Raw genomic sequence first — 14,074 nt, 5'->3', positions numbered from 1 at the left:
TTATACAGGTAGATATACTGATTGATAGACTGGCTCCAACACCCCAAATCAGTATGTGTCTCCCAATATTCCTGCACTATAGGTGGTTATCAGTCACAGACATCCAGCACCTGCTGCACCCCAACTCCAGTCCACATTCCCCTCATGTGTGGGAAGTGGCACAGGCTGCAACCAACCAAACCAGTGCCATTATAGGCAAGTCCCCCCCACCACTGCTGTGCTATCCAAGCAGGATAGGGTACCCGATTTACACGGGTCGTTCGTGTTAAACCCTGCAAGTTACCCAGGTTGGATTGCCTGGTCACTCAGCTCAGGAATCCAACCCATGCCCCTTTTACACCTAGCTGCAACCTGGGTTAACCCTGCAATAACCTGGGATTTTATTGCTAGTCTGAAAGAGGTACGAGACAGCTGCTGGCAGGCATTTACACAAATCAGCCATAATATTAAGACCGCTGACAGGTGAAGTGAACAAGACTGATTAACTTGTTACAATGGCACCTGTCAAGGGTTGAGATATATTAGGCAGCAAGTGAACACTCAGTTCTTGAAGTTGATGTGTTGGAAACAGGAACAATTGGCAAGCATAAAGAACTGAGCGACTTTGACAAAGGCCAAATTGTGATGACTGTGTCAGAGCATCTCCAAAACGATAGGTTTTGTGGGGTGTTCCCAGTATGCAATGGTTAGTACCTACCAAAAGTGGACAAAGTAAGGGCATGACAGAATCATGAGCACCCAAGGCTGTGATGCACGAGGGAAGTGAAGGCTATCCCGTCTGGTCCTATCCCACAGAAGAGCTACTGTAGCACCAATAGCCGAAAAAGTTAATGCTGACACACTGTGTGTTCTGACACCTTTCTATCGCAGTTTGACTGGTCTGTGGCTATGTAGCAGAGTGTCCAAGCTAACCTCTATCCACCGCTAAAAGTGCCTACAATGGGCAAGTATGTGTCAGATCTGGACAAAGTAAGAAGGTGGCCTTGTCTGAGAAATCACGGTTTAATTTACATAATGTGGATCGCCAGATGTGTGGGCATAATTTTCCTGGTGAAGAGATGGCATTAGGCTGCACTATGGGAAGAAAGCAAGCCGGGGAGGCAATGTTCTGCTGGCAAACCTTGGGTCTTGGCATTTATGTGGATGTTTCTTTGACACATACCACCTACCTAAACATTATTGTAGATCAAGGACACCCTTTTATGGCAACTGTATTTCCCAATGGCAGTAGCCTAATGCACCCTGCCACACTGTAAAAAAATTTCAGGAATGGTTTGAGGAACATGAGAGTTCAAGGTGTTGACTTGGCCTCCAAACCCCAGATCTCAATCTGATCAAGTATCTGTGGAATGTGCTGGAAAAACAAGTCCGAGCCATGGAGGCCTTACATTGCAACTTACAGGATCTGTTGCGAACATCTTGATGCCAGATACCACAGGTAACCTTCAGAGGTCTTGTGGAGTCCATGCGTCAACGGGTCAGAGCTGTTTTGGCGGTAGGAGGGGGACCTACACAATATAATATTGGAATAAAGCCAGAGTGATGGTTACTTGCATGATGATGTGTCCTCTCATATACTCCATCCTTAATTTTCATACCGCAAACATCAGTCACCAATATGCATCAGTAAGTACCACTTCGAGGATTATAATCGACTCTTACATACAACCCAGAAAGAATAATCACTTAAGTACCAACGTATTTTGTTATGGCAACAGATTCTTCAGAGGGGCATAAAATGGAACTGCAATGAAACTTTCCTGTCTCACATGTTGCAATGATTTACAGAAATAACTGTAAATGTAAGGTTGGGGAAAAAAAAAAAAAATCTAAAACAAGACCGTCATATTAAGTTATTCACAAGATTCTCTAAAGAATAAAAAAAATAAAAAATTTTCAAGCTTAAACTACTCATGAGTTTATGCAAAGAGCTAAATTATATATATATATATATATATATATATATATATATATACACATACACACACACACACATCTGCCATTACATTAAATTCACCAGCCTAATATTGTGTATGCAAGTATCCATCACTGTGGCTTTATTCCATTACTCTATAATATAGTCTACGGCCAACTATTAAATTAGCTATTCTTCATTAATTTCCATGACATCTGCAGGATTTCATACAAAAGCACTGTGATATTTATTGACACTTATAAAACACAGTGCTGACTGTATATGTATTTATGCCTGATGCCATTTCCACCAATCTAATGAGTCAAGCTGCCTGAAGTTGAACACTATTTATTCTATTTTTCTTAAAATGTATTACAGATTTGTTTTGATATATAAGATTATAAACCTACAAACATTTCTCAAATTTAAAAAATAAAAACTGCAAAGTTGTTGTTTCTGTGCCTTTTGGCAGAGGACACGCAGGCTCTTAAGATAGGTGCTAAAGATCTGATGATATTATTAAGTGACTAAAGGGGTTTTACTTATTTACTATCAAATCAAACAAAAAGCCCTTTATCATCAATGTGATAATCAAAAATGTGATTAGTTGCCTAGAAAAACTTGTGACTCCTTGCTTATGACTGCTGCAATTGTGTTTGTTAAGACAGCTTAACAATTAAAAAAAAAAAGAATTAAAGTATTGTATTAAAATGGGACACTGAATGCTTTTGCTTTATATATGATAATGGCCTATTGATCAGAGAAACTCCTAACTGGTTGACCACAAATGGTTATTTGCTAACAGACTGTGGCCTCAATACAATGCTGGAAAAAATGAGTACATAATGCATACCTGTAAGCAGTGTACAGCCGTGGTCAAAAGTTTTGAAAATGACAAGTATTGGTTTTCACAACGTTTGCTGCTTCAATGTTTTTAGACCTTTTTGCCAGATGTTACTATGGTATACTGAAGTAAAATTACAAGCATTTCTTAAGTGTCAAAGGCTATTACATTATTATTATTAACATTATTATTAAGGAAAATTACATTAAGTTATGCAAAGAGTCAATATTTGCAGTGTTGACCCTTCTTTTTCAAGACCTCTGACAGTATGCCAGGGGGAATTGTAATCAACTTCTGGGCCACATACTGACTGATGGCTGCACATTCTTGCCTAATCAATGCTTGGAGTTTGTCAAAAATTTGTGGGTCCTTATTTAGTCAATCCTCAAGAGGCAGGTGGACAAAGTTTGGGGAGTTTCCTGGCCAAGGACCCAAAATTTTGATGTTTTGTATCCCAAGCCAATTTTGCCTTATGGCAAGATGCTCCATCATACTGGAAAAAGCATTGTTCGTCAGCAAACTGTTCTTGGATGGTTGGGGGAAGTTGCTCTTGGAGGATGTTTAGGTACCATTCTTTATTCATGGCTGTGTTCTTAGGCAAAATTGTGAGCAACCCCACACATGAATGGTCTCAGGATGCTTTACTTTTGGCATGACACAGGAAGGATTGTAGCGCTCACCTTTGCTTCTCTGGACATCATTTTTCCAGATGCCCCAAACAATCTGAAAATATGAGATCTGGTAAGAACTTACCCTTGTTATCTCTATTTCTTCGAAGTCCATAGGGTTCCACAGGATACCTTGGGGTATAGGTGTGACGTCAGTCATCGGGCACCATAGAGTTAAGCTTTCAGCCTCCCAGGATGCACTAGAGACCCCCTCCTATACCCCGCCCCCGAGCCAAGGCACCTCAGTTAGTTACCAAGCCATAGGCCGGAGGAGGAGAAGGAAGAGAGAGAAAAAAAGATCTGGACACACAAGAATCACATTCTCACCAGAGGGAGACGGAAAAACCAGTGACCAGAGCAAAGCCCATCTGCAGCACAGGTGCGACAGGGCGGGAGTCCAGTGGAACCCTATGGAATTCGTAGAAATAGAGATAACAAAGGTAAGTTCTTACCAGATCTCATATTTTCTACTTCAGGGTCCATAGGGTATCCACAGGATACCTTGGGGATGTCCCAAAGCTGTATCCTTTAAGGGTGGGGACGCTCCTGTGCTGAAAGGAGAATCCGCCGCCCGAAGGAAGCATCCTGAGAGGCGAAGGTGTCAAACCTGTAATACCTCACAAAGGTATGGACAGAGGACCACGTAGCAGCCTTGCAGATCTGGACTGCAGAGCCACCACGTCGAGCTGCGCACGAAGGACCCACAGACCTAGTGGAATGAGCCTTCACAGAAGGAGGAACCGGCAGGCCTTCATGAAGATAAGCTTCAGAAATAGCCATACGGATCCAGGCTGCCAAAGTTTGCTTTGAAGCAGGCCAACCCTTTTTACGGAAGCCATAGAGGACAAACAAGGCGTCCGACTTCCTAAACGAAGAAGTGCGGTCAACATAAGTCCTTAAGGCCCGCACGACATCCAAAGAGGCCTCACCCACTGAAATACCAGGTGAGTTAAAGGCCGGAACAACAATTTCCTCGTTAACAAGAAACTGGGAAACAACTTTGGGAAGAAATTCAGGTCGAGTGCCAAGCACTGCCCTGTTCCCATGAAAAAAAATCAAGAAAGGGGGTCTACAAGAGAGAGCCCCTAAATCAGAAACACGTCTGGCCGAAGCTATGGCCAGAAGGAAAACAGTCTTAGCTGTTAGCCATTTATCCACTGAGCCCAGTGGTTCAAACGGCGGTCCCTGGAGAGCCCTCAGGACCACAGCCAAATCCCAAGGCGCCACAGGTGGAACAAAGGGCGGCTGAATGCGGAGAACACCTTGCATAAAGGTGCGCACATCCGGGTTTGTAGCAATCCTACGGTGAAACCAGACAGACAGGGCCGAAACTTGTACCTTCAAAGAAGCAAGGCGAAGCCCATGATCTAGTCCCGCTTGTAGGAAGGCGAGTATCCGAGACAGACGAAATTCCCGCGGTGCATAACCCCTCAGTCGACACCACTGGAAGAACGTATGCCACACGCGATGGTATATCCTCGCGGAAGACGGCTTCCGAGCTCGTAACATGGTACGCACCACAGAGCTGGAGAACCCCTTGGACCTCAGCATGGCTGTCTCAACAGCCACGCCGTCAAAGACAGCCAAGTCAGGTCCGGGTGAAGACAGGGACCCTGCGACAGAAGGTCCGGTCGCAGCGGCAATCGCAGAGGACTGTCCACAGACAGACCTTGAAGGTCTGAGAGCCAGTGCCGTCTGGGCCACGCGGGAGCTATCAACAGGAGCGTCCCTCCTTCCGGTTTGAATTTCCCTGATTACCCGTGGAAGAAGGGAAATCGGAGGAAACAGGTATGCGAACCGGAACGTCCACAGGACGGACAGAGCATCCACCAGAGACGCCCCTTCGTCTCCTGTGCGAGACCCGTACACCGGCAACTTGTTGTTGTGCCGGGACGCCATGAGGTCGATCTCTGGAAGACCCCATCTGTCCACCAGCAGTTGAAAAACGTCCGGGTGCAGGGACCATTCCCCCGGATGAACGTCCTGGCGACTGAGAAAGTCCGCCTCCCAATTTAGTACTCCCGGGATGAAGACCGCTGATATGGCCGGAAGATTGCGCTCCGCCCATACCAGGATCCGAGAGACCTCCACGAGAGCAGCCCGACTTCAGGTTCCTCCTTGCCTGTTTACGTAGGCCACGGTGGTAGCATTGTCCGACTGGACCTGTACCGGACGACCCTGGAGAACCCGATTGAGCATTGAAGACCGCACGGAGTTCCAAGATATTGATTGGAAGCTCCGCTTCTGTCGGAGTCCACCTGCCCTGGAACAAGTGTGGACCCGAAACTGCTCCCCAGCCCCGCAGACTGGCGGCCGTTGTCAACAGGACCCAATCTGGAACCCAGAACGGACGTCCCTTGCTGAGATGGGTCGTCTGTAACCACCAGGCAAGGGACAGGCGAACCTCCGGGGTGAGCACAATAGTCTGTGACTTCAGAGATTGAGGCAGGCAGCCCGTTCCACTTGGACAGGATCAGGTGCTGCAGAGGTCTGGAGTGAAACTGGGCATATTCCACCATGTCGAACACCGACACCATGGAGCCCAGTAACCTCATCGCCGAGTGTAGAGACACCCGGCGGCTGTGCAGACAACTGCACACCCTCGACTGTAAAGCAGAGATCTTTTCCCCCGTCACGAAGATTCTTTGCTGTCCTGAGTCCAATAAGGCTCCGAGGTGCAGAATCCGCCGAGACGGGATTAGAGTGGACTTCTGCCAGTTGATTAACCAGCCGTGCCGTTGCAGTAGTGCAATGGTCAGGTCCAAGTGGCGAAGAAGGAGCTCGGGAGATCCTGCCACTAATAAAAGGTTGTCCAAGTACGGCAACATACGGACTCCCTGCAGCCGCAGAGAAGCCGCCATGACCGCCATCACCTTGGTGAACACACGTGGTGCTGTCACCAGGCCACTGCGGATTGCAAACCTGAGGAACTGTTGATGGCGCAAAAGAATAGGGACATGCAGGTAAGCGTCCTGTATGTCCAATGACACCACGTAGTCCCCAGGTTCCAGCGCCAGAATGATGGACCGTAGGGTCTCCATCCGAAACTTCGGCACCCGTAAAGACTTGCTGAGAGCTTTGAGGTTTAGAATCGGACGATACGACCCATTGGGTTTCTGCACCAAAAAAAGATTTGAATAGAAACCCTGGCCCCTCTGAGAGAATGGAACAGGCACTATAACTCCAGCCTGGAGCATAGTGTGCAAGACCTTCTGCAGCTCCGTGACCTTGTTCCGGTCTGATGGTAGACCCATGGTGAAGAATCGAGCCGGGAGTCTGTGCCGGAAAGAGAGGGCGTACCCTTGGGAGACCACCTCGAGAACCCAAGTGTCTGTCGTGGTAACCAACCAACACCGGGCGAACTGCAGCAGGCGGCCTCCCACTTTGGGATCCCCCAAAGGGAGGCCCGGACCGTCAGGCCGCAGGCTTGTCATCTGGCTTAGGGGCCGGACGTCTGGTACTCCATGCCTGCTTCCGGGGCTTGGCCGATTTCTTGGGACCAGCCTGTCGAGGAAAAGACTGTGGTTTGGGCCTGCCCTGGGCCCTATAAGACCGAAAGGACGATGGTCCAGAACCAGAAGGAGCAGCGGCCGACGGGAGACATGCCGATTTGGCTGCCGCCAGCGTGGCCACAATCTTGTCTAGATCCGGACCGAAGAGAACTTCTCCGGTAAATGGCAACGCTTCCAAACCCTTTTTGGAATCTGCGTCCGCCTTCCAGAGTACTAATGTCTAAGGCCGCCTCGTTGATATAAGTGGCCGAATCACGGAGATTACCAATCAACTCCGCCTGATCGGCCGGACAGTCGGAATCAAAAGACGCCTCTAATGAATCCGCCCAGCGCTCCATCGCTCTGGCAACCCAGCAAATGGCCATAGCCGGCCATGCTGCCCCCCGCAAGGGAATAAGCGGACTTCAGGCAGATCTCCACCTTGCGGTCCGTAGCATCCTTAAGGGAGGACATGGATGGCATCGGCAATGTGGCACTACGGACAAGCCGGGTCACGTGAGAATCCACCTGTGGAGGGGATTCCCACTTTGCAAAATAATTATCCGCGAACAGATAACCCACCGCCAGGCGCCTTTGCGGCTGGTAACGTTTGCCAGGCTGTTTCCACGCCTCCTCTAAATGGTCCACTAACTGACCCGAAAGAGGAAAGACTGTGGCATCGCCCTTCACATCTTTAAAAAAGGCATACTTGGATTTAGCCGCTGGGGGAACTTCGTCCTCAATCACCAAGGCTGTGCGGACTGCCCGAATAAGTCCAGGAATATATACTTTGGACTTAGAGTCAGCGTCCTTAGTATGGAGAGGTTCCTGATCGTAAGGATCCAGAATCTCCCCATCATCAGACGTCCCTTCGTCATCCTCATAAGGAGCCGACAGACGCCACCGGCCGTTTATGTGGCCGCATCACAGACTCCCCTTGCAACACATCCGACAAGTGCTATACAGAACTCGTCAGGGAGTTAACCCACGCCGGCTCCTGAGAAACCGGGAGCGGGGAAATGTCGTGGGAAACCCTGCATGGGTGACGACACCACTGATTGCTGGGACAAACCCATCTGTGTAAACGCGAGCTGCGGAGCTAACTGGCCCACTAAGGTCGTAAGCGCCTGAGCGAAACAAGCCCAGGGCGGCTCCTGTACCGGTGCTGTAACCGTAATAGGCCGCGCCATTGACAAACACTGCCGTCAGAGGCCCTCCGCGCTACCCTGCCCCGCCGCCAACGGTACTTTACACGTAGCACACTGTAGCCGGAGAGGAAAATCACTTTCAGACATGATGGTACCAAGTATTTGACCCCTCTCACCAATTATATATTAAATAGGCGAGAGACCACCCTGCAGCACCGCACCGAAAGGGCTTAGCAGAAAGGACAGGGACAGTAATAAAGCTGACAGTCAGAAGAAAAGTTACAGGCAGCAGCGCTAGCACAGTCACATACAATGCAAAGAAAAATCAATTCCTGCACTAACAGCGCTGATCACTCAACTACGCAGACACAGGGCCTGGTAGGACACAGCGCTGCATACACAGACCTGCCACAGCGGAGGAGAGGTATGCGGAGGGACCCAGACCACGATGCTTCCGTCCAGTGCTTCCAGCAGCGTTCACCATGCGTTCTGGAAAGATGGCCACCGAGGAGCAGAGAGGAGGCTGGCCTGGGGGAGGAGCGCTGCTACAGGACCAGTCGGCAGTGTGCAGAGAGGGCTGTGTGTAGCGGGGGAGGCGCCGGCTGTGAGACAGGGAAGGCGCGCTCCCCTGGCATGCATTTAACCCCCGGGACGCCGCAGCGCTACCGCTCTGCTGCGGTCCGCTGTCCCAGGGGGGTAGTGGAAGCGCAGGTTCATACCTGGCTCCACGCTGCAGCCAGTCCCCAGGGAGGCCCCTGCCTAGGGACTCTGGACCATGTAACAGCGGTGACCCACCGCGGGACCCCGCTGCTTACCTTGCTGTCCCCATTGAATCCAGCCATGGTCCGGAACATCTGGGGTCACCGCTAGCTGTGACCCCAGATGCTTACCAGCATCCCCGGATCGGTACCAGCGGGGGTGTAGGGAAGCCAGCTTGGACGTCAGGACTGACTGTCCATGCTGTACATCCAGATGTGCAGCCACAGCTGCATGAAGAAAAGCTTCAGGGGCTCTTCTAGCCCCCACTCCAACAGGTGCACCCGACTCCGGCCGGGCACCAAACTAAACTGAGGTGCCTTGGCTCGGGGACGGGGTATAGGAGGGGGACCCTAGTGCCTCCTGGGAGGCTGAAAAGCTTAACTCTATGGTGCCCGATGACTGACGTCACACCTATACCCCAAGGTATCCTGTGGATACCCTATGGACCCTGAAGTAGAAAGGGGATTCATCAGAGAAAATAACTTTACCCCACTCCTCAGCAGTCCAATCCCTGTACTTTTTGCAGAATATCAGTCTGTTCCTGATGTGTTTCCTGGAGAGAAGTGGCTTCTTTGCTGCCTTTCTTGACACCAGGCCATCCTCCAAAAGTCTTCGTCATGTGTCATGCCAACAGTAAAGCATCCCGAGACCATTCATGTGCGGGGTTGCTTCTCTGAAGCGATCAGAGACTAAAGTAACCTCTGATCGCTTCAGAGGCCAGCATTCCCAGTGATGCAGTTCGTGAGTGACATCATGAGAGGAGCCTGCCCTGCTTGATCTAGTTAGATCCAGTCAGCAGCAGCGTCTATGTGGGAGCGATGGCCAGCATGAAGAGAGGCAAGTACTGCACAGGGAAGTGGGCCTGTTTTATACTGGGAGGGGGCACTACATAATTAGCACTGCACTGGTATTTAATAATGATAACCCTTTCAAAACTGAACTTTCTTGCAGCCCACACACACTTAGACATTGAAAATTCAGCCGGGTTGGTATTTTCAGTTTGACATGCCAGACTTAGAATATATGGCTGCTGGAGGTCATAAGAACCAGTTCCAAAATAGAATTTATTATAAATTCAAACAAAGATGTATTTGTTAAATCAAATATGCAGAATTCTAATGCTACTGCACAAGCACATGATAGTGCTGAGATTGAAGAGAAAAGGAACAATCAGAGTACAGAACTTCAGACTCAACAAAGCACAGGAAGACATTATGATATCAGTCGATCTTCAGCACAAATATGAATATATATTAAATGATTTTTATTTTATTTTTTCTCCATAACTACTATGGTTCCTGTTGTCTGACCAAACACTCAATTTGCTTTCACTGTTTGGACAATCGCCAGCACCAAGAACATTTAGAAAGATGTTTGTAGTCTTGCTCTTTGTATGGAAATGCAGAAAGCAAACAATTGCAGACTGGCCTTATTTCGATTATCTCTGCCCATGTTAGGGCTCAACAGGTGAATGCTTTTCTTCAATAAACATGGATGGAACTAAATGACTCATGTTGTGATTGATGATCCACCCAACAATTAGCAATTTTTGGGGATTCACAGCGACACAGAAAAGAGCAAAGCATCTATTTCATTACAAAGGATTCTGAAAATACAAAGGCTGGCCTAGGAGATATCCTCTTCTGTGGGGCTATGCTTAGAATCGTGGATGTTTTTCCATCAATCAGCAGCAGCTTATCTTGGGTAGTTCGGCATTTATAACAAAACCTACTTAAACTATTTGTGTTAACTGTATTAGATCATCAAGGCTACTTGTATCATTATCACAAAAGTACTACAGGTCCCTAATGTGGTGGCAGTGTCCAGAATTACAAAGAGTCGTCGTGACCTCAGAGCCACAGTGAACAGTAACCACAGATGCAAGCCCTATTAGGCAGCAACATAGCTCAGGGGCAGAGTACACACATGGAGAATTACATGCAAAGAATCTCGAATCAAGAGCTGAAAAGGCAGGCAATATAGCACACAGCAGGAAATATCAATCAGAGGTGCAAATTTTTGTTTTTTTTTCCCCCACCAGTCGAACAGCAGTTGTTTTCCTTAGCAGGCAAACAACAATTTAATATCTTCGACAACCCTGCATGTGGCAGAGAGAGTACAGCAGAGTCCCCCAGTTACACCACAGTTCATCCAGGAGAAAGGAACTGAACAGTTTTCTTTTTTTTTTTTTTTTAATCAGCAATTGGTCCAAAGATTCAGTAACCACCGCCACTCCCCTCCACCCACCCCCCAAAAAATAAATATATAAATTGTACTGTATCAAGACAATGCAAAAAGAGTATTATATTTCTCTTACTACAAGAATGACCAATCATAAGCAATATGTGCTCTAACATAAGAATCCTAAAAAGGGTAAAAGAGGAAGAGGTTCAGGTCACAGCAGTGCTGCCATTATGGTCTTGTGTTAGAGGGTTTGAAACAGTAATGGTGCATACACACTAGGCGATCAGGAAAGACAGTACGATGACATCGTAATCGTACTGTCGCTCCTGATCCCCTGTAGTGTCTGCACTGAACGATCAGTCATTCAGTGCAGGCACTGTCCATCATTCCTGAACATGCCAATCTGTCGTTATCGTCAGATTGTGCTGCATGTTCAGGCGATGGACAATGTCGGAAACTACCAGCGGGAGTGTGCATCGCTGGTCGTTTCCGACATAGAAGTGCACGATTACGATGTCGTAATCGTGCAGTCGCTCAGTAATATCGCCCAGTGTGTACGCACCATAACACTTCTGCTACAGGAAGAGCTACTATTAAAGAAAGAGGGCTTGAAGAGTGATTGAAAATATTTTACAAACCATTATCTTTCAGATTCTAGAAGGTCTAATAAAAGATTTAGCACACTAGTTCAGTTGCCAGCTATGAGTATATTTGTGAACATTAATTATTCTGACGATTAGGAAGAGATTCTTCCAGGCAGTAAAGAGGATTTGTCCATGCCTGAGAATGTTTATAGCATGAGGGTATCTGGACCTATGGTTGGAATCAAGAAAGATTGGGGCTTCAACTGCCGATGTCTCTCAATTTTTCTTCAAGAAAACCTGCAAAAAGGCTTCGCACTTTAAGCTGACACTAGAATCTACTGTGTGCACAGACTATTTTTGGGGGGAAAACTAAACTTCTCTTAATGAATTTTTTTTTTCCCAGACAAATAAAAGGAAAAGAATTTATAGCACTGTGGGATCTGAACCTGGTCCTAGAGGTGATGACGGCAGACCCTTTTGAGCGCTTACAATATTAAGCTTATACTTGAAGATCTATTTCTCGCTGCTATAACATCGACATGAAGTCCAGGCCATATGGCACAAAGCCATATTCAAACATCTATAGATAGAGGGGTGCAGTGAAAGCCCTTACAATAGGTACCCGCACGAGGTGGATAAGAGATGTAGTTACTCAGGCCGACAAGAGGAAATACCTAAAAGTCTCAGAAGTATTAAGGTCACATTTAACTTAAGATGGGTACACACAATACCAGGAGGTTCCAAAACGCGGTCCTCAAGGCACCCCAACAGTACATGCTTTAGAGATATTAATGGTTAAGCACAGATGTTTCAATAAAATTGACTGAGGTTCTAATTAAGTCACCTGTGGTCAAGTATGGCTATCCATAAAACCTGGACTGTTCGGTTGCCTTGAGGACAGAGTTTCAGAACCTCTGCACCATTACGATTCGTTGCACGATATATTGTTCCGACACAGAGGGAGCAATATATTGTACAGTGTGTATGCCCAATCCCTTATTCATCGCATTGTCCCATCTGCTGTTCTTACATGCATGTAACCATACAAAATCGCATGTAATGTATCGTTACATTGCATCGCACCATCACATGGTGTGTACCCAGCTTTAGATTGTTGCAACTTCTTGGCTCAGACTGCAGGCATCTACAGAGGACTTATGCAAGGCTGCAGTTTGGTCTTCCTAACATTCTCCAAACACTACCGCTTTGATCTCAAAAATTCTGAAGAAATTACTTTAAGTAACGGAACAATAAAACGTGTTGAACAGTGTTGATTCAGTACTTGATTGTTTCACATGCTTCCCATAGTAACTGCTTTGGTACATCCTAATGGAAAGGGCTGCCATGGTGTCTGAAAAGAAAATTATATTCTTACCTGATAATTTTCTTTATCTTAAAAACTCCATGGCAGCCCAATATACCTTGTATCTGATATATATGTATATTTTTAGTCAGATTGGAAAGTCACGTGAGACAAGGAAGGTAGGGTAGACTCCAGTGATATACCTTACGAGGGCAAGAGTCTATATCCTACCTATCTCATGTGGAAGAGTATTTAACTCATTAGTAAGGGCTGCCATGGAGTTATTCAATGAAAATAAATTTTTCAGGTAAGAACATAAATTGATTCTATAATTAGGAGTTTACATGTCAAGCAATATGGAGATGAGGGTACATTGCATTAAATATGTGTTGTGAATAAACCTTTATTCACATTCACTGACTGCGCAAACACTTGATAGAAAATAAAAGGTCATGAAACAAACATTGCCTAGAACAGTTTGCTTTGAACATATACTGCATACATCATAAAAATATAGCTGTTGAATAGATGATGAAAGAGAGCTGAAGAGATGTTCCTGCCAAGGTTATGGTTCCTGAACAAACTGGAAGATAAAGTATTACCGCTTTCACACTTTTGAGGGTTGCAAACCATTTGCTTAGTTACTGCATTGAAAGTGAAGATAATTGTATCTAGGACATTCTTATGTCTGACTCTCAGAGAACTTTGACTTTCATATTACCTTACCAATTGCTCTGACACACCAACCATGAACCAAACTAGTAGATTAGGGGTGGGCAATAAGTGGCCCACTCCTAATCTACACATCCCAGCATGCCCTGCCACAGTTTTGCTATTTGGCCATGCAAGGCATGCTGGGATTTTTAGTTCAACAACATCTGGGGGGGCCACTTATTGCCCACCCCTGTAGTAGATTCTACTTGTGAGGTTTACAGTTGTGTTTAACTACTGAAATGACTTAAGTTGGCTGCTGTGAATAATGGGAAAGCATTGCTGCCCATGTTATCTGTGCATTTACATAGTGGAGGTTGCAAAGTATTCCAGCTCATCTGTGCAGAAGATTTTATAGAAGAATTATGCTGGGTACACACTGGAGCGATGTCAGGACGATTTGTCACTTCGTAAAGACAAATCACTTACATTGGTCAGTTTGTACGGGCGACTGCGCACTAGCAACA

This window comes from Taudactylus pleione, unplaced genomic scaffold (genome assembly GCF_031769625.1).
Source record: "Taudactylus pleione unplaced genomic scaffold, aTauple2 ptg000040l, whole genome shotgun sequence".
NCBI lineage: Eukaryota > Metazoa > Chordata > Amphibia > Anura > Myobatrachidae > Taudactylus > Taudactylus pleione.
This window is presented reverse-complemented; position numbering follows the sequence as displayed.